The sequence below is a fragment of the Vombatus ursinus genome, unplaced genomic scaffold (assembly GCF_900497805.2).
Source record: "Vombatus ursinus unplaced genomic scaffold, bare-nosed wombat genome assembly UNPS02015066.1, whole genome shotgun sequence".
NCBI classification, from domain to species: domain Eukaryota; kingdom Metazoa; phylum Chordata; class Mammalia; order Diprotodontia; family Vombatidae; genus Vombatus; species Vombatus ursinus.
The window spans coordinates 5,463,417-5,482,676 of record NW_020954844.1 but is presented as its reverse complement, the minus strand read 5'-3'; the positions used below and the strand labels follow the sequence as shown (position 1 = coordinate 5,482,676).

Genomic DNA, 19,260 nt, shown 5'->3' with positions numbered 1-19,260 from the left:
GAGGATTGGGTTGGTCATGAGCCCCAATTCTTTGTAAGGCCCTTTCTCAGGAATTTCATCGAGTGAAAATAATTCAGTCCTCAAACAAGTTTTTTCAACTGTGAGGGGGAAAAACAAAATCCCATTTGAATCCAGATGCTTCAGTTCATGAATGATTTTACCTACAAAGAAGGTAATTGTGAAGCAAAATGCCTGGGCTGGCCTGGAGACACCATCTTGAAAGCCTACTCTGTGCTGTCCTAGCAAGGGAGCCTAAGAAATTGGCTGTACCATGCTAGTGCAAAAGGTTCTCCACTTCTTCACCTGGTCAAAGAAATCCAACTTGAAAATCTCCCACTGCAAAGCCCTAATCTGTCTTGCATTGTGCCCTCCTCCCCCACTGAGTGGTCTTTCCCCTCCAAACTCTTGCTTGTAAACAATGCTGTTGCATTTTAGTCGCCATGCTTCTTTTCTTCTCTTCTGCCTTGATGGTACCATTCTCCATGCCATACAGCTTTTTTCATCCATCTGTACAAAACAGTTGTGGAACTGAGTGCATTTGGTTCTCTGTGTCGTATGTGCTTTAAATATCTCTCCAATTTCTTCTTTTTTTATTCATTTTTTTTAAACATGGATGCACGTAGCATCTTTGTTAATCCCAGACTCCACAGCCTCATCCTCCACAAAGCTTTCTGGGCATAAATGCTTACCATCATTTTCTCTGGCACATCATTGTTAGCAGTCACTGCTTCCAAAGCCTCATCTCCATTGTCTGTTCCTCATTTAGATGTAGTCCCAACCCATCAGTGGCTTTCATCCTTTGCATTGTTAGTTTTAAAGATATTTTCAGGGACTCAGGAAGCTTGTGCTAATGGGATCCCCTTCTTTGAGGTGTGCTGTATAAAGTTACAGAAACTGATAATGGTTTTTCCAAGAGGAATTGTTCAGAGCTCCATCATAGCATTGATCCAGGACTTCTTCATGGTATGTAATATGTAATGTAGCCACAGCAAAGGGCCTGCTCTTTGGCTTCATTTTTTTTTTTTTGGCAAAGGAAGATTGCTCTTCAGGGCCTCACTGGCATCTGTAGATTGCTTGTCTCTTCCCACTTGTACTCCCATCTTATTCTTCATTGGCTAAGCCAATTAGTACACCACAAAGTTCTCTGGCCACTTTACCTGACTACCTTCTGAAAGGCAAAAGGAGACAATAATATGAGGTTCACAAATGAGAAAAAAATAAAATACCCCATTTTTTTGCCAAGAAAGTGCTCCTATACTTTGGGTTCAATTTATATTTAGGGTTCCCTCCCCTACTTTGTCATGGATTGATGACTATCCTGCCAGATTTTTAAGGTGATGGCACTGTAGCTCATGTTCGCAGCTGCAAATGTTGGCTACAGTTTCTATACCTTTTCCTATGAATCCATTCAGTGAGGATTCAGAGCCACACTGCAGGGCTGAGAATAAAATGGTTTGAAGTTTTCTCTGGAAATTGTTTGGTACAACCTAATGCTCTCTGCCAAGCACAGGGGATTTGGGACACCCTGTTTCCAGATGATGCCTGTCTTATTGAGAAAACATGGTATTAACTTTCAAACCTAAAGCCAGGAACCTTAACTTCCAATACATTTGTATTCCTGTAGATGATGCATTTCTGTCTAGTAAGAAATTTTAGGTGCGTTGAATACAGGGATCAGTTTTCTTTATTTTTGAAAGAATTCCTATCATTTTATGTATTGTAGATATTTGTATATTTAAAATGCCCATGCATTAAAAACAAGTGTGTCTGAGGACCTTGAGAACTTCCCACCTCTGATCTGATCTCTCTCTTTCTCTCTCTCTCTCTGTATCTGTCTCTGTCTCTGTCTCTCTCTCTCTCTCTCTTCTTTTCTCTCTCTGTCTGTCTCTCTCTTTCTCTTCTCTCTGTCTCTCTTTCTGTCTCTCCCTCACTGTCTTTCTCTGTCTCTGTTTCTCTTTGTCTCTCTCTCTCTCTCTCACTTGCTCACTCTCTCTCTTTGCCTCTCCCTTTCTTTCTCCCTCCATCTTTCCCTTTCTTTCCCTTTAGGGGAAGAGGAAAGGATGATGTTTTGAAAAAGAATTTGCAGGAAATATCTGAAATTTGTCATTAGCCACAAAGGGAACTCCTGGGATTTGATAAGCTGATAGTGACTGTGAATCTGTGCATGTGTATGTGTGTGTGTGTGTGTGTGTGTGTGTGTGTGTGAATGATCAGTCTTAAATGAAAAAGACAGTTTCCACATTAGTTTCCATACACTCTATACTATTGATTAAGTCATAAATCCTATCTCAGAATGTAATAGCTGAATAACCTTTGGTCACATGTATGCAAATGTGTATGTATATATGAATGCCTGCATGCATGTATATTCCATATAGCCATACAAACAGGGTGTCCTCAAAGTGTTAGTGCACTTTTAAGCTTTAGTAACTTAAAACTGTGTTAATTCTTGGGACATTGTCTAGATGAGAAGTTTTATGATGTATCAACTTGAAGTCTGTCCTAGAAGTCATGAAGTCATGAGTTCAAAACCTGACTCTGACACATACTAGTTCTATGACTCTCACTAGCTCATTGAAAGTCTCAATGTCCCAGGTAACTAAGACTCTAAGTTATATATGACTAATAGCATGGGTTTTCCAAGTTTGAAGTTCCCTACACAGATGATATTGCAAACATACACACACACATATGCATATGTATGTGCACATACATGAGAATATATACATACATGTGTAACCTCAAGAATATATGGGTGTATAGACACATATGCATGAATGTAGGTGTTTATGCTTATATATCTCCTATCTTTACCATGTGGATTTTAGATTTTATTGGTGTGGGGAATTCTAAGTAGGAAAATTTTCACCAATGTAAATTTGAAACTTCTCTGCAACTGATGAGCTTTGACACTTGCTTGGGACATTTTGAGTTTAAGTGACTTGCCCAGGGTCACACAGCCAGTATGTATCAGAGAAACATCTTGAACCTTGGTATTCTTGACTCCAAGGCTGGTCTTATATCCCCTTTGCCCTGCTGTAAATGTGTACAGAAACACAATTGCCTCTTTATAGCCATAGCTAGGGGTCAGGTGGGAAAATATTTTCCTTTTTTTTCCCAACTTCGGTGGCTTATGATGTTCTCAAAGAGTTGTTAATGGTGGGAAAGGAACTCCACCTTTCACATTAAAAGTCAAGTGGTCTTATTTTAAATGTGATTAAATTCATTTCATCGTCCTCTCAAGGGGGATCTGGATAAAGCAGAATCAGAATGAAGCTCAGAAATTATCTTAGAGGACTTCTGCAAAACGATTGATCTGATCTGGAGACACCATTTGTAAAGACTACTGTGCTGTGTCCTAGCAAGGGAGCCTAATAAGTTGGCTGATCCTTGCTAGTCCCAAAGGTTCTTCAATTCTTCACCTGGTGAAAGAAATCCAACCTGAAAATCTTCCACTGGAAGCCCTGTGCCGCTTGCCTAAGAAAGCTAGTATGACATAGTGCAAAGATAGTCCTGGCCTCAGAGTCAGAATATTTGGATTAATAGTCCCACCTCTACCACTGTAACTTGCAGTATTACATTTGATAGATTAATTCCCTCTCTGAACCTCAGTTTCCTTATCTATAAAAGGGAAAATAATATGTATCATAAGTGACTCCCTTTTGAAATATCATAGAACTAGTTAGGAGTAAAGTGAGGGCCAAAAACCATTCATCCTTGTGGATAATCCACTAATTCACTGGTTTTTCTAAAGCACCAATATACCTCAAATCATATCCCCCATCATATAAGTATGGTTAAATCATCTATGTGTTCCTTTATCCTCTTTCTCTCTGTTTGTTTTTGTCTTTGTCTCTGTCTCTGTGTCTCTGTATCTCTTTGTCTCTCTCTCTGTCTCTATTCTCTGTCTCTCTCTGTATCTATCTCTGTCTCTCTTTCTCTGTTTTTCTCTATCTCTGCCTCAGTCTCTTTCTATCTCTCTCACCTTATTCTCTACTTTTATGTGTCTTTTCCATTGGTCTCTCTCGATTTCTCTCATTCCTGAGAGAAGGCCCCCAAAAGTTAATGGGCTAACATGATGCGTTATTAAGGATATAATTCTTTAAATAAGGTTTAGTATTGCTACCCTCTGCCATGGTCAGATCATGTCTGTTATTTGTGTTTAATCCTTGGTACCACAGTTTAGGAAAGATTGACACACTGGAGCATGTCCAGAGGAGAACAGTCAAAATTTGGGCAGGCCTGGGAACATACGATTAAGGATTGGTTGACGGAAATGCTAGCAGTTAGCCTGAACTTAAGCATGATTGTTGTTTGCAATCATCTCAAGGGCTGCATGAGAAAGTAGGATTCAACTCCTTCCCCCCATTTCTAGGGAGCAAAACTAGGAGCAGTAGGTAGAAGTTTCAAGATGGCAGATTTAGGCTTTATGTAAGGATTTGTTTTCTAACAATTTGATCCATTCACAAGTGGAATGGGCTGCCTTAGCTGCCAGTAATTCCCTGTCATTGAAGGTCTTCAGTCAGGAACTGGACAGCTCTTTTGCAAAGGACAATGTTGAGGGTAGTCCTCATCAAGGGAAAGATGGTTGGAGAAAATTACTACATTCCATTCCAACACCAAGATTCTGGGATTTTGAAATGAGATGACATCTCAGGCTACTTCTGTCCTTATAAGAATAGAATCCATTGGAAAAGAAAAGTAAGCAGACACTCTTTTTCTTGTGTTCTGATGGATCTTCTTCCAACTTCCCTGCTTTAAGAGTCTGCTATTTGTCAAGTTAGGTACTCCTTCCACTGAGGGAGTTGGTGACCCCTTTATAGCCCATAGGATCACAGACCAAGATCTGTAAGGGATCTTAGAGGTCCAAACTCCTCATTGTATACTTGAGAAAACTGAGGCCCAGTGAGTAGAAATGAGCTGCTTGAGGTCACATCATAAGTTAATGTAAAAGCCAATACTAGGGCCCTGGTCTTGTGCCTTTTACATTATACAATTAAATCTAAAGTTACAGATAATTCTCAAATAATCAATATTTGACTTTGCAATTATGTAGTAAGATAAGCCCAACAACACCTGTACATATGCCTGCATGTGCGCGCGCGCACACACACACACACACACACACACACACACACACACACACACTGGCTTATATAATAGTGGTTTATCCACCTCCAAATCCAGCCCAGGAGCATTTGATCAGGTTCATGAAACCAGTAATTGACCATCTTACCAGGAACAGTTAAAATGCCTTTAACTGTTCACCACAAATGCAATTCTATCTCCTATCTTCTGGCCTTTACATAGGATGTTCCCCTTGTTTGAAATTCCCCCTCCTTTGTCTTTATGAATGAATGAATGAATGAATGAAAGAATGAATGAATGCATAAGCTATTTTAATAGTCATGGGGAGAGGTGATGAGGGCTTGACTTAGGGTTGCTGCTATGTAAATAAAGACAAGGTGATCAATGGGCATGGTTTTATGGAGAAAAAAAATTAACAAAACTCTCCAGCTGTTTGGATGTTGGGTGTGATGAAGAAAGAAGTGTCAATAATGATGATGAAGTGATGAAAATGGGTGGCTGGAAGGATGGTGGCTCAATAGAAATGGAGAAATTTAGGAGAGGGTGTGAGATTTTAGATGAGAAAATGAATTCTGTGTTGGGAATATAGGTATATGCATACACATATGTACATTTTCATATGCACACATATATGTGCATATAAATGTGTGTATGTATATTCATGCGCATATGTATTTATTTTCAAGAATTTGAGTTTTGTATGGTATACCTCCAGTACATCACATAGTGTCTTGCACATGGCAGACAGTATATTACTGTCGATTTGGCTTAGAATTATCTGTGGAGCAATCAGGTGGAAATGTTCAACAGACAATTAGAAATGTACATTGGGAACTCAAGGGAGATATGAAAGCTGGATTTTAGTGCTAGCTATAGATTATTGTTCTTCTAGTTATCAGCACAGTGCCTGGCACATAGTATATGTTTAATAAATGCTTCTTCATTAATTCCAAAAAAACATTAACTTTTCCAAGCCATTAGATTTGTAATAAATTTTCCAACATTGAAAATATATTCCATTTGGGGAAGGGGGGGGTTTCTTATGATTTCTAGTTATTCATTTCTATCTCATCAAACTAAAATCTGATGGGTTTGATCAATTTCACTGAGAAAGAAAATTAAAGATTATTGGGACTTTTATGTTTCAATCTCAGTAACTGAAATGAACAACTCCACATACCCTTTGATTTTTTTATATAATAAACTTTTGATCATTCATTTTAAGGTAGGAGAGGATTAAAAAAAAGCCCAAAAACTGAATTAAAAAATAAATCTATTTGGTTTGGGTATGCATTTTGGTATCAAAAATTTGAATGTGAGTGTTGCATATTCTGGGCCTTCCCAGGATTTCATAACAAATTCATCTAGTTTATCACTTTTCAGAGGAGGCACGTAGATTTGTGAACTAAATGTGTCTTTCTTAGTTGGTTAAGTCAAGGTCCAGAGAAGGGTGATTGAATGTGTTGACAAGAAAAGAACCCAGGGGGTGTTAATCCATTGTGAGTTAGAAAGGAGACTTAAGATGGATGTCATTTGATGATGATTACAAATTGACTGTATCTTTTAAGTTGTATCCATTTTTAAATAAAATATGACATTCAAGAATTCTCTCTCCTTACTTTACCACTAAAACTTAAGTCTTCCAAAATCTCAATAGTCAAATTGTTCACAGTTGTCATGAAACAGGACTTTAGAAGGCCCCATTTTCAGAAGCAGGGTGGTCCATCTTTAACCAAATTCTACCAATTTTAAAGCACTTCCCTGAAGAATTTTCTTTCCTTTCCATTAGGTTATTTTGGGGGTAGACTTTTCTATTGGACAAAGAACTTGAACATGAGTTCGAGACTTGATGCATTGGGTGACCTGGAGCAGTTCATAAAAGTTCCCAAGGACCTACCACTTTGTATTTGTAAACCTAGGCATATGACAGAGAGGCTGATCTGTGCACTGGCGAGAGTACTTGATGGGAAATTAGAAGACCTTGTTTTGAATCTGAGACCTATTACTTACTGCCTGCGTGACCTTAGGGAAATTCATTAAGCTTCCTAGGCCTCATATATTTGCAAAAGGAGAATGTTGAACCTTTACAGACCACTGCAGCTTTAAAACCTATGATCCCATGAATAGATAATCTTAAATGGGTCATTCTGGTTCTGAAATGTTTTATTTTATTTTATCTCCGTGGGTGAAAGTTTCAAAGTTTCAGCAACTCCTTTGCCCTATACAAGGATGAGTTACTGCATCAAGGTTAGCAGTTTCCTAAATTTACACTTAATGACCTAGAGTCATTTCATTCCAATCAAATACAGTTCCACAAACATTTGAATATCTACTTTGTATAGGGTACTGTGCTATATGCTTTGGAAACAGACAGAATGGAAAACAACAGTCTCAGTCTTCAAGGATCTTACACAGTTCTGGGAAGTATTGTATCAGATAAAGAAGTAATTTGAACAGGAGAGAAGGAAAATTTCTTTTTGGATTAACCATAAGAGATGGCACATGAGCTGTGCTTTGAAGGAGGATAATGATTCCATTTTTGTAAACTTGCTTTTCTTCCTCCTCCTGTTCCTCTTCCTCTTCCTCCCTGTCTCTTCTTTCTTCTTTGTATGATCTTGCTAAGGTCACTACATTTCAATGCCTCAGTTTCTTCAACTGCAGAATGAGGATTTGGGGATAAATGATCTCTGCGTCCACTTAAAATACCTGTGACCTATTTTGGATGCTTGTAAGTTGAAGTATATAGAACATTGAACCTAGTATCGTAGGCCTGAAACACATTTTCAACTGAATGGAATATAGCAAACTGTTGGAATATATTGCTAAAACCTGGAACACTGATTTTTCAGAGGATGTGATAGTGGAGGGAATCATGCAGTCCATCTCCCTCTCATTTTACCGGTTAGGTAACTGAGGCCCAGGGAATGGAAGGAGCTCACTGGGCATTGCACAACAAATCAGTGGTAGAATAGGGACAAGAACTGAGGCTTCCTCTGTCCTTCCCCAGGTGTCTTTCTTATCTATGGTACACACACGTATTATGCTTACAAGACATTATGCCAATTCTCTCCCCACACAACCAAAGATATTCATTTCTAATGCCAAAAAAAGTGAACCCAATTCTTCCATGTTGTAGAGAAGGAATCCCAGAGAACAGCCACACTCATTGTGCAGAGGAGTGAGGGGAAATCCCTTCAGGTGAAATCATCATTTGCAGATCTCATATCACTCTCAGATTTTATTAAAAAAAAAAAGGCAGAATTCCCCAGGGCAAGCAGTCGGGGAGCATCAAGACGCTTCTTTCCAAATTGCTTAATCCTTCCCAAGAGAATGTCTGCTATGGAGATCTAGCTAGAATAATAGCTTGTTATACTCATTCCCCCAAGGGACATCAATTAAGTTTTAAAGGTCTTTATAACTCTTCCTTCACCAAGCTTTCTTCAGACTCCTAAAACATTCCATAGCTCACATCTTTCCATGTCATAAAGGCAATAATGATATTGGAAGGCAAAAGGGACTTGCTTATTCTCCCCAGAGACTTCTAACATCCCAGTTTTTAAAACTAAAGTGATAACTGATTTGGCCTGGACTCCTGGAACTCTTTTATCCCTAGTTAGGGTTCTTGTCATCTTGCATTATTCTTGACATTTATCTAAATAACACTAGGCAAACCCTCTGAGGGGAAAACTATCCATTTCCAGCATGCATATGATTCTTTACTGGCAACGGCAAGGGATTACGTGTTCCTGCATGCTAGTGCCCATAAACAGCCCTTTGGAAGACATGGTGGAGGGAGGAGAAAATTCTATAAGGATGGTAAAGATAAAACCAAACAAAGGCTCTTTGAAATTCAGAAATTGTAGAAGATAGTTTCTACTGCATAAATATCACTTATCTTTCACAATTCAAACTGCTTCTACAGAGTAATAATAAGTAATTTTTGTGCAGAGGGCAAGTACTTTCATGGGGGCAAGGATATAATTCCAGATTGGACCAATAAGGAGCTCATCTGAAATACTGTTGTGGAAAGGAGGAAGCTAACCATAAGAATGAAATTTCCTTTTTTAAAATTTTACTTGCTAACTAGGTATTAAACCTTGTTGTTTCTATACTTCTCCAAAAAAAATTCTGTCATCACCCTCCAAATTTTGTACCCTAAGAAACAGCACCAATTGCACTGCCCCAGTTAAAATATTCTTCCCGTTTACCTACCTAGAGGAAATTAAACCAGGCATTACAAGTATCTGAATAAACAGTAGTTCTTTACTTGCTTGTCCCCAGATATGGCCTGATCTCTCAGACTCAAACAAAATTGGTCAATTTGATCAAGGGACTTGCCAATTTCTTTTGTTTGTTTTTTGGTTAGGCAGTGGGATTAAGTCACTTGCCCAGGGTTAAACAGCTAGTAAGTGTTATGCGTCTGAGGCTGGATTTGAACTCAGGTCTTCCTGACTCCAGGGCCGATGTTCTATCTACTTTGCCACCTAGCTGCTCCCCAATTTGTTTTTAAAAGAAAGAAGTGAACTAACATATCAGTTGAATATTTTAAATGATTATAGTCAGAAAAGTGACGACTTGGAAGGAATATGCTACTCCCTTTGTTAAAGACACTCATTTTAGAAATGTTGGGGAACAGACTTAGCATACAGAGGTCATCCAAATAGTCAGTGGCAGAGCCAGGATTTGAATTGTTTTTGCTGTGGTGATGGTTCTTTTGTTCAGTTTTTCTCACCACTGCAATCTAGCCTTTTTATTCAAAGAAATTGAGTTGGTGAACACTGTAATAAAAAACAAAGACAAACAATTGCCTCTGACCAGCACAGAATCTTAGAATGTCAAAATAGAAAAGATAATTAAACATAATCTAGGTAACCCTTTGCTTTACAATGCAGAAAACTGAGTCTTAGTACTGTGATCTACTTAAAACCACACTATCCCTTACTAATATACGTGAACCTGAAAGCCAGACCTACTGGTTTAAGATGCCAGAATAGTAACTGGGGATTTCCCCGGGGTTTAAGGTATTGAAGTAGTTATAAACTGTCCATGTTCCAGGAGGCCAGGTACAGATTTTGTAATAGAAAAATTAAGCGACCATTTCTGTGGCATGGTGTCATACTAGCATGGTCTGCTGCCCCCCAAACACCAAACCACCACCCATCACTATGACTCATTTTTTGGGGGGGAGGGGAGATATTGACTTGATTCTCTCTGAATGTCCTATTAAAATGGAAGGGGTATCACCTCAAGCCTTTATTGGGTCAAGTTTTCATTAATTTTCATTAGCTTATTAGTTTTCATTAATGGATAAAAACCTAATAACAAGGCCATGGGAATTAGATAGCTTTTTATTTTTTTTCAATTGGGATGTACAAATATAAATATAGAAATACACATATGTTACATATATGTATATCTATGTATGTATATATACATATATAGCAAATAGATTCTGAGATATAGAGATAAACATACAAATTTAATTTAGGATGTGTGTGTGTGTGTGTGTGTGTGTGTGTGTGTAGGAACTGACATAAGTAATTGAGCAGATCAGGATAGGTGTGGTAGAGAAAATAGCATTTGAACCAAACCCTGGGGGGTGTTAGGGTTGCTTTGATGCAGAGGTGAAAAGGAATAAGAGTTCAAACACAAAACATATACTGTGCAAATTTAGAGACAGAAGATGCAGTGTTGTATACCAGGAATAGCAAACTGCTTTTGCTAGAATATAGAATGTGTTAATATGAGTAATGTTGAATAAATCAAGAAGGGTATTCTAGAGCCAACTTGTAAAGGACTAGGTTGTAAAGGGCTTTAAATGCCAAAGAGAGGAGTTTTCTTTGTTTTGTTTTGTTTTTTTTTTATCTTATAAAGCATTGAGAGCCACTGCACCTTCTTGAGCAGGGAAGTAACATAGATGAGTTTTAGGAATACAAATTTGACAGTGGTGTGATAAACAGGGAACAGTTTGTTAGTTTAGGTGGGGAAACCAGTTGAGATCTTTTACAATAATCTGGGTGGCTCCTGTGTAAATGGAGAGGAGCACACAGATAATAATCATAATAAGAATAAGAAGAATTAAAATGAAGAATAGTAGCATACATTTATATGATTTTATACAGCATTTTATGCATTACAAAGTACTTTACATAATGTTAGAAAAGACATTAACACTCCAATATAATATCTGTATAATAACAACTTTCAGCTTTCTTCCTAAAAGTTTTACCCAATAGGACATTTTATAGGTAGGTGATCCCTTTAAAAATGTTGGGAGATTTGTCTTATTTTTAAACAGTATTATGTGTAAAGGTGAACAAATCCAAATGTGATTCTATTTTTTTTTTGCAATAAGGTGAATTACTAGTAAAAACAATACTATTCACTTAAAATTTTTCTTATTTTTCAATTGTGAGATCAGTCAGTTGTCCTTTCCCTTTCTCATTTCCTAAACCAGGGATGTGTGTGCTGCAATCAATTCTGGGAGATTCTGTAGTTGGTTATTTAAATACGAATTATCTAAGTTTCCCTTCTTGCCCCTCCAACTTCGGGATACTCTAGTATTCGTTTGTGGATTGCAGCCTCAGAAAGATAGTAGAAATCAACTTGAAAACTCTCCATTTTATATAATGTCATCAATTTGGAAAAGGCAGCTATTAAACTTATTGGCTGAATAGATTGTGGGTCTTGTTTATCATTTATGGCTGCTTTTCAGCCATAAATGGCTCACTTGAGAATAAAGGGAATTTAGATGCACCAGAATGCTTCTGAGCTGGGATTTTGTGTTCACTTCTGGATTTGCTCATCCTTTGACTTTAGCCTTTTTATAAGCAAGAGATCACTGCTACCATAAGGAGAGGAATATCTGGGGTTTTGAAAACTTATTCCAGCTCTGTATTCTCAATTCACAGCCACTAATCAGCAGCTTCCATGGAATAGTATTTAGGCCTTTTGGCTGGGAGATTGTCTGATTCACTTCACTTATATTGTCACATGACAAAAATATTTCAGAATTATATCATTCCCCAAGTTCTTTCTCAGTAAAAAAAAAAATAGATGTTTTTCTGTCTCATGTGTCTCACTCAAAGTGTATATTCTGTGTTATTTCTGTTTCAAAGTAATCTTTGCCTAGGCTAGCCATATGTCTGCTGATGGATATCTCCTTGTGTTTAAAGTTTCCTTGGTTTCTTAGACCCTATAGGCTATTTTGAAGTATTCTTTCCAGTCTGATTTAAATGATTCATATGCTCTGATTTTTTTTTTATCCCAACCCTCAGAAAAGGCGCCATTCTCATTTATATGGACCTAGCAAATGGGACATGTTTCTTGATGTATAATCTAGGTGGCCATTGAAGTCCCTTGCAACCTAGAAATTCTTTGATTCTATGTTTGCATTCTCTCAAACTGCATTGTCTGAGTCTGCATTGAACCATCCCTTCTTCGGTGACTTGAAAGCACACATTTCACATTTTCATCTCTATCCAACTTCTTGAAGCCAAAGAATTCTTAGCTTTTTTCACTTTTCCCATTTCATAAATATTTCCAGCATCTCATTTTACACCTGTTCTCTAAGTAGTCTTATTTCTGTTGATGTCTTGCCCCAAACTATGCACAGGAATCTAACATCTGTCTCATCAATACCAAATAGTATAACCTTTCTCCTTTGAATTTATGTTACAATGCAGTTGGATGAATGGGGAAAGAGTGGGCTAGAGGATCTCAGAGAATTTCTACCCAGCATCATCACTGAAGACCATTAATTGACTTTTCCCATCTTTAGCCTTTGCCAAAACATGAGTTCCTTCATAAATAGAAGTAACACCATCCCTCCCCACTGGGAGGCTTGCACTTTAAAAATCTGCTATTTTCAAAACCAACCAGCATTTGCTTTGCTATTCAATTGCAACTCTTTTGGCCAATGAATGGCGACTATAACCTAATAGGCTACACGCAGAAAGGACCATCACAATTATCATGTGCATAATTAGCCAGTGTTTAAACGCATCTGTAAAAAGTTCTTTTGAAACAATCAAAAAACATATTACAGAAATGGTGCCATCTCACTTTTGATCACAAGCCCAGCTAAGTTCTTCCTCTTGACTCCCCCTATCCCAAGTCTTGTTTCCTATTTAGAGAACAAAACAAAACAAAATCCAAAACTGATGTTCAGTCTGTGAGCATCAAAATACAATATTTTTGCTGAATACTTGGAATCTCCATAGTCCTTCTAATTCATAGCTTCACAAGGAATTATATTTGTTCATTCAAGATCACTGAACATTCCCTGCACTGAGATAGAAACAGGGCATTTAGAAATGACATTTAGAAATCTTGATCCAGACTAGACCATAGCTCAACAGCTTTGGGATACTAGGTCATAAAAAGAAACAGATAAAATCTGATTCTGTCATAACATTCCAGGGGAAAAAAAAAGAAGTTTAACTCAGTGGTTTCTAACACAACTAAAGGCATCATTGCAAATTTCACACTCAATCATGCCTAATTCAACACTCCACCCAAAAATCCAGCACAGTTCACCACTAGGTATCATTTTGATGCTGCCTAGTTTTGCATTGGGCTCCTGATGTCATTGTTCAACAGTTAAACTAGATTGTTGTTAGGAAAGAACAAACAAACCTTGAAATGCATCTTAGGTAATGTGATACATCCATGCTATTATTTAAAGCAGACAATTTTTTTAAAATACATTCTCAAAACCTTTTTAAACTGGAAGTTAAATTGGTGGGTTGGGGTGGAGATTTTAAACATCCTAATACATCCTGGCACATCCTGGGGGACTGCCCAATACAGAAATATTTTTTTTGGCACACAAGGAAGGGTCACATAAATAAAAGTAAACATTCTAGCTGGGAGACATTTTATTTACCAAAGACAAATGACTGTCTCATTTATCAGCCACTCTGCAAATAGCCCCACACCCTCTTTTATTTAACCAAGAGATGAGGACAATGTTGCTAAATCAGAAGGTGTTTGGGATTTAGTGCTTTTACATATTCCAAAATGAGTTATCCCCTCATCTATATTTTCATATATTGAAAAAAAATCTATGTAATTAATAAATTGGAGCTAGTAGCACCTGGTCACAAGAATGTATACTGGCTTTCAGCTAAAGGGAGACCTCTGAATTCAGAGAGCTCTCCATTCTGGACAACATGACAGATGCTCATAAGAATAAAGGACCTAGCCATCCTTCATTCGTTGTCCTATGATCTGCTAATCATAACTGGAGCTCTCTACTCATAGTGAAATATTATTCAATGAGGAGTTTATGAAAGGTTCCACTGTGGATGTTATGATTGCCCTTCATTTCCTGGTGTATGAGCCTTGGTCATTGCACACTTTTGGAAACTTTCACAAGGTTCATTTTTTTTAACCAAAGCGGCTTGCCAATTAAGTATCTGTCTGACTCTTTATAGTGCTCCATCCCAGATTGTATCATAGTCGTCTGTCATTCTGTCTGATTTCCTTTAAGGATTGGGCATGAAGTTGTATGAAGGCTGTGTCGATATGATTACTGCCAAATCAGTTCAGACAAGAGGCAAAATACTTGCTGTGATTCCTTAGGCCTCATTAAATTACCCCTACATACACACACAAATATAGTACCAACATCTTGCCACCACATCTGGTTTTTCAATTGTTTGGTATATAGCTCTATCTATATTTTCTTGCAGATAGAGGGTGCCCCAAATTCCTATTGCTATATAAGTTTTAATAATATTATTCAACTTAATTAAACTCATTTAGTTAACTTATTCAAACTTAAACTGTAGTGAGACTAAGGGAGAATTCTGCACTAAGACTAACCCATTTTTGACAATACAAACACACACACAAACACACACACACACACACATAGACTCACATACTAAACCCTTGCCAACATTGTCAGTATTATTTTGCAGTGAATAGCACGTTTGGAAGAACTATCTTATGATGGCTTATGGGCATTATTGATTTTTAAAATCCAATGCCCTTCACACAATTTAACTGAGCATCTTAAAAAAAAATAAAAGAAGAGTAACTAAAAGTTACACTGGCAACAGTGAATGAATTAAAACATCATTGATTTCTATGAACGAGGTGAGTATCCTTTTGGCTCCATTTCACAGCTGGGCATGCAGAGGCCGGACAAGTTGCTGAAGGTCACACAGCAGGGCAGTGGAACTTCTAAGAACAGCATCTAAAATACCCAGCTTCTCGTTCCAGGCTTTAAGAGCTGTGGCCCATGCTTTCTTTCTTGGTGATCTTCAAAACTTTAATTAGTACCTTCCACCCCAGGACTCCACCACCTACCCCTTGTTGTGCCTTACAAGGCACAATGCTTCTTCATCCTCCTTCCAGATGGTGGATATCGAGGCTCAATGACAGTCGCCAGGTGGAGTTCAAATCACAGGATATCTTTACATAAAAAAGCCCCTGTGTCTCTTACTGAACTTAACTCTTTCATAACAAAATTCCTCCCTCTAGTTCTTCCCTCTCCCACCCTCTTCCTGCCCCCTTCCGTCCTTCCCCTCCCCTCCCTCTCCCTCTCCCAAACTAGGGTATCGTTTTTCTCTTGCTCTCTCTCTCACTCTCTCTTTTCTGTATCTCTCGGAAATCAGACAGGAGTTCAGAACACTTTCACTACCTTTTATGAGGTAGATTGTGATGTCATAGATGGGGGCAGGGCTAGTCAACTTTCTACCCACCTACCAACCTGTGCTGAGGGAGCTCTGCTCGGGAGTGGAAGCAGTGATTCTTCCATGGTGAGTAACTTCACTTTCTAATCTTTCTCTCATTGCTAACACTAGTCACAGAGGCAGGGAGGGGGTCTCAGGGGCATGTGGACAAGTCTTTCCGGTCCCATTTTACCATTGGCCAACATTGGGTGGTAAGAGACTTTCCTCTTGTTTCCTTGTGTTGATCAAGAGTTTTAATACCTAGTTACAACCTTCCACCATAATCCAATTGTTAATGGTATTCTTAGTGAAGAAATCTTAGGCCTCAGTGATGGCCAATTGAACTCTGAGCTGATTTGGGCCTGAAAGTGCCTCATAATTGAAAGTAATGAATTCATTTATTAGTTGCCCTGGTAGCTTATGCAATAAACTGGAGGACTAGGTGGATTTTTTCCTATTTTTCTCCAGATTTTCTGAGTAGTTTTGTTGTAGGAAAGTGTCTACCAGAAATTCAGTTTGCTACCTTTCCCAATCTAGTGGAGGAATTCTAATATGAGGAGATTGAAAACAAAGAAAAAGTAAACACACAAAAAAAGAATTCTGACACAAATGAACATTTTGAAAATCAGAGCTTAAAATATAGTTCTGTTCCCCATATAACGGAATTAAGAGTAGAGTATTTCCAGATGTCTCTACTTGATTAATCACTGAGGTATCAAGATACTGCCATTCTTTAAGTACAACTGTTTCACAATTTAATATCTGATAAAGGATGTTGTTTCATTTGTTGTATTATTATTGCTGTTATTGCTATCATTATTATTTTGCATTGTTGCTTCTGGTTTTAATGATTGGCATTTTATATATTCTTCAGCATTTTGAAAGAAAACTCAACTGTGATGATGACCATATTCCCCCTTTTCCATTTCATTTTTTTCTGTCTCTTGGGTCCTTATTACAATTGTATAGATATCAGCGTTGCTACAAAATGGTAGCACAGGATTCTTTACCATAAAAAATGGGAACCTGTCATTTTGCGGTGGGGGAATAACATATGGGGCAGACTACAAGACCCCAACATATAACCCTTTTAAACTACAAAGAATGGTAAGAATGTATTTGTTAACTTTTGTTCAGTACCTTAAACCCCTGTATATGATTTACTAGCAGTGTGGATTCTGGCTGGAGGGGAAGGAATGAACAAAACTTTGACAAAAGCAGAACACCACCTCCCCTGCCTCCAACATTATAGATTCCATCCTGCCATTGGCCCAAAGGCTAAGTGAGACAAACTCATTTATATGAAAGAAACTCATTGTTTCCTGGAGGGGTAACTTTACCTATCCATCCTTCTCCTTACCTTTCATGCTAACCACTGCAATCTGCTGGAAAATACAATGATATTTTGATAATCCCACCAGCTAAAAGAAAGCTTTAGAATAGTGAATTAGTTCTTTGAATTCTCAAGTAGTATCAAGGGGTCAATTCTTAGTGAATCATATGAACAGAAAATTCCATGGGCTAGCAAGGGAGAGTTAAGCAGTCGGAATGATTCCCCTTCACTCTAAAATAAACCCCCTTTGAATCTACTTCTGGTTACTTTATTTTTCCCCATGTTCTTGCAAAATGAAATTATCACCAGAGAAATGTCTTATCTGACTCTAGCTAGCATGCCCCTAGTTAGTTTTGAGTAGTTCAGATCAAGTCCAAATTATAGAAGTCAACGAATTAATCAACAAAAATTTATTAAACACCCTTACTAGATACTGGTTATATAAGTATAAGGGCTACTCCTATTCTGCAATGGTTATTTCATTGGAAAAGTATTCATTATATACGTATTTTAGGGCAACATTTTTTCTGTTCATATTGGCATAATAACTATCTAACAGCTAACATTAAAAGAGTTTCAAAATAGAGGTCAAATTGATTCCAGATTAAATGCATAAGTAAGCATTATGTGTAATCAGCACATAGATTATACCGTGAGCTTCTAATGTCGCTTGAAGTCTTGTTAACAGTTTTCTTAAACGAATCAAAAAACGCTTTCTTACAATTTGCTCAGCAAATTCTCTCTGTAAATAGAAAGGACCAACCCAAGCTAGAAACTGTGTGAATTGTCAGAAATTTCAAGGCAACAAAGTCTAAAATATGGACGTTTTACTGTATTTGCACAGAAATCAACCAAGCTAGCATTTACTCCCTTGATGTTCACATCTGAATTGAATTTGGAACAAGTGGACAAAGCCTCCCCTCCCTCTTTCTATTTTGAAGTGCACAGCCTCATTCTTCCATCAACAGGCAACTGCCCTCCTCAGCCACTGGGATTCTCTGTGCTGGTACCATGGAGCCCTGTGAAATCTGCACCTCCCAAGTGTCTTAAGATTTTTGTTTGTTTAAGTTAGTAATTCACCGCTTAACAAAGTAATCATTGATGAAGTGCTAAAAAGAAAGGCTCAAGGGAGACAAATGTTAACACAAGCAGGACTCCCCTTCCATTAAAATGGCGCATAATTACCTTTTCATATAGGCCCACTGAGGTCAGGATTCTCACTTCAGTTATAAAACCCAAGCAATGACTCTACTGGGGAAAATATTTGGCCAAGGATGTCAATGGATTGGTCGGACCTTGAGGGAGACATTTTCTAGTAAATCATAGCCCTGGCATCACTTTCATGCCAAATGTAGACGACCAACACACTCCCTGTGGTCGGAAGGCTGATATTCCCCCAAAAGCCTTTCCTGACACCAAGAACAGAGTTCAAGCCCTCCTTCCATGACAGTAAAACCTCCCCCAAGGTTGTCCACAGGAAAAGAACCCAGTACACACTCGTAGTTTAAGTTGTTAATTATTTTTTGTCAATCCTTTGTACAGATACCAGGTAAGGATTGCTTATATTTTACAAACACATGGGACACGGCCATCTTTAAGCTCCGTGAGTTAAGAAGAGTTTTGTGGTGCAGTTGTGCAAATGGGAGGTTATGCCCATGGAATGCTTTCTTCATGCATGCAGTTCCTACACTGTGTGTGCATGATCTCATTTCCGGTTTCATAAAAGTTTTTACTTCTGTTTTGTGTGGGTTACAGGGGTGTCAGTTTCTCTTTTAAACATCAAAGGACAGCTGAATAGTTAGTTGTGGTAGAAAGTACTGGACAGTGGTCTGAGGTATGTTATTATTAATAAACCAACAATTATTTATAAAGAACCTACTATACATCATGCACTGTGACAAGTGCTAAGGATACATGTACAAAAGATGAAATAATCTATTCCCAAGGAGCTTACATTCCAACGGGAGGTAAAACTAAATATTTATCACCTCTCCTTTCTCCTTTTCCCATTAATGAATATCACAACTTTGGGAGATGTGACTTACCTTTTATGCATCTCCGGATGCTTTCTCTCCACCTAACATGCCAAAGTGGTCTGCCACCTCACCCTCCTTGGATTCTCTCTGGAGGTAGTCTGAGGCATGGGCCAAATTTGAT

General features: G+C 38.0%; 1 protein-coding gene across 1 annotated transcript in view; it reads left to right on the top strand.

Moving 5' to 3' along the window:
- Positions 1–19,260, top strand: part of CTNNA2 (catenin alpha 2) — a 1,364,056-nt gene that overhangs the window by 1,310,619 nt on the left and 34,177 nt on the right. The window lies entirely within an intron of this gene.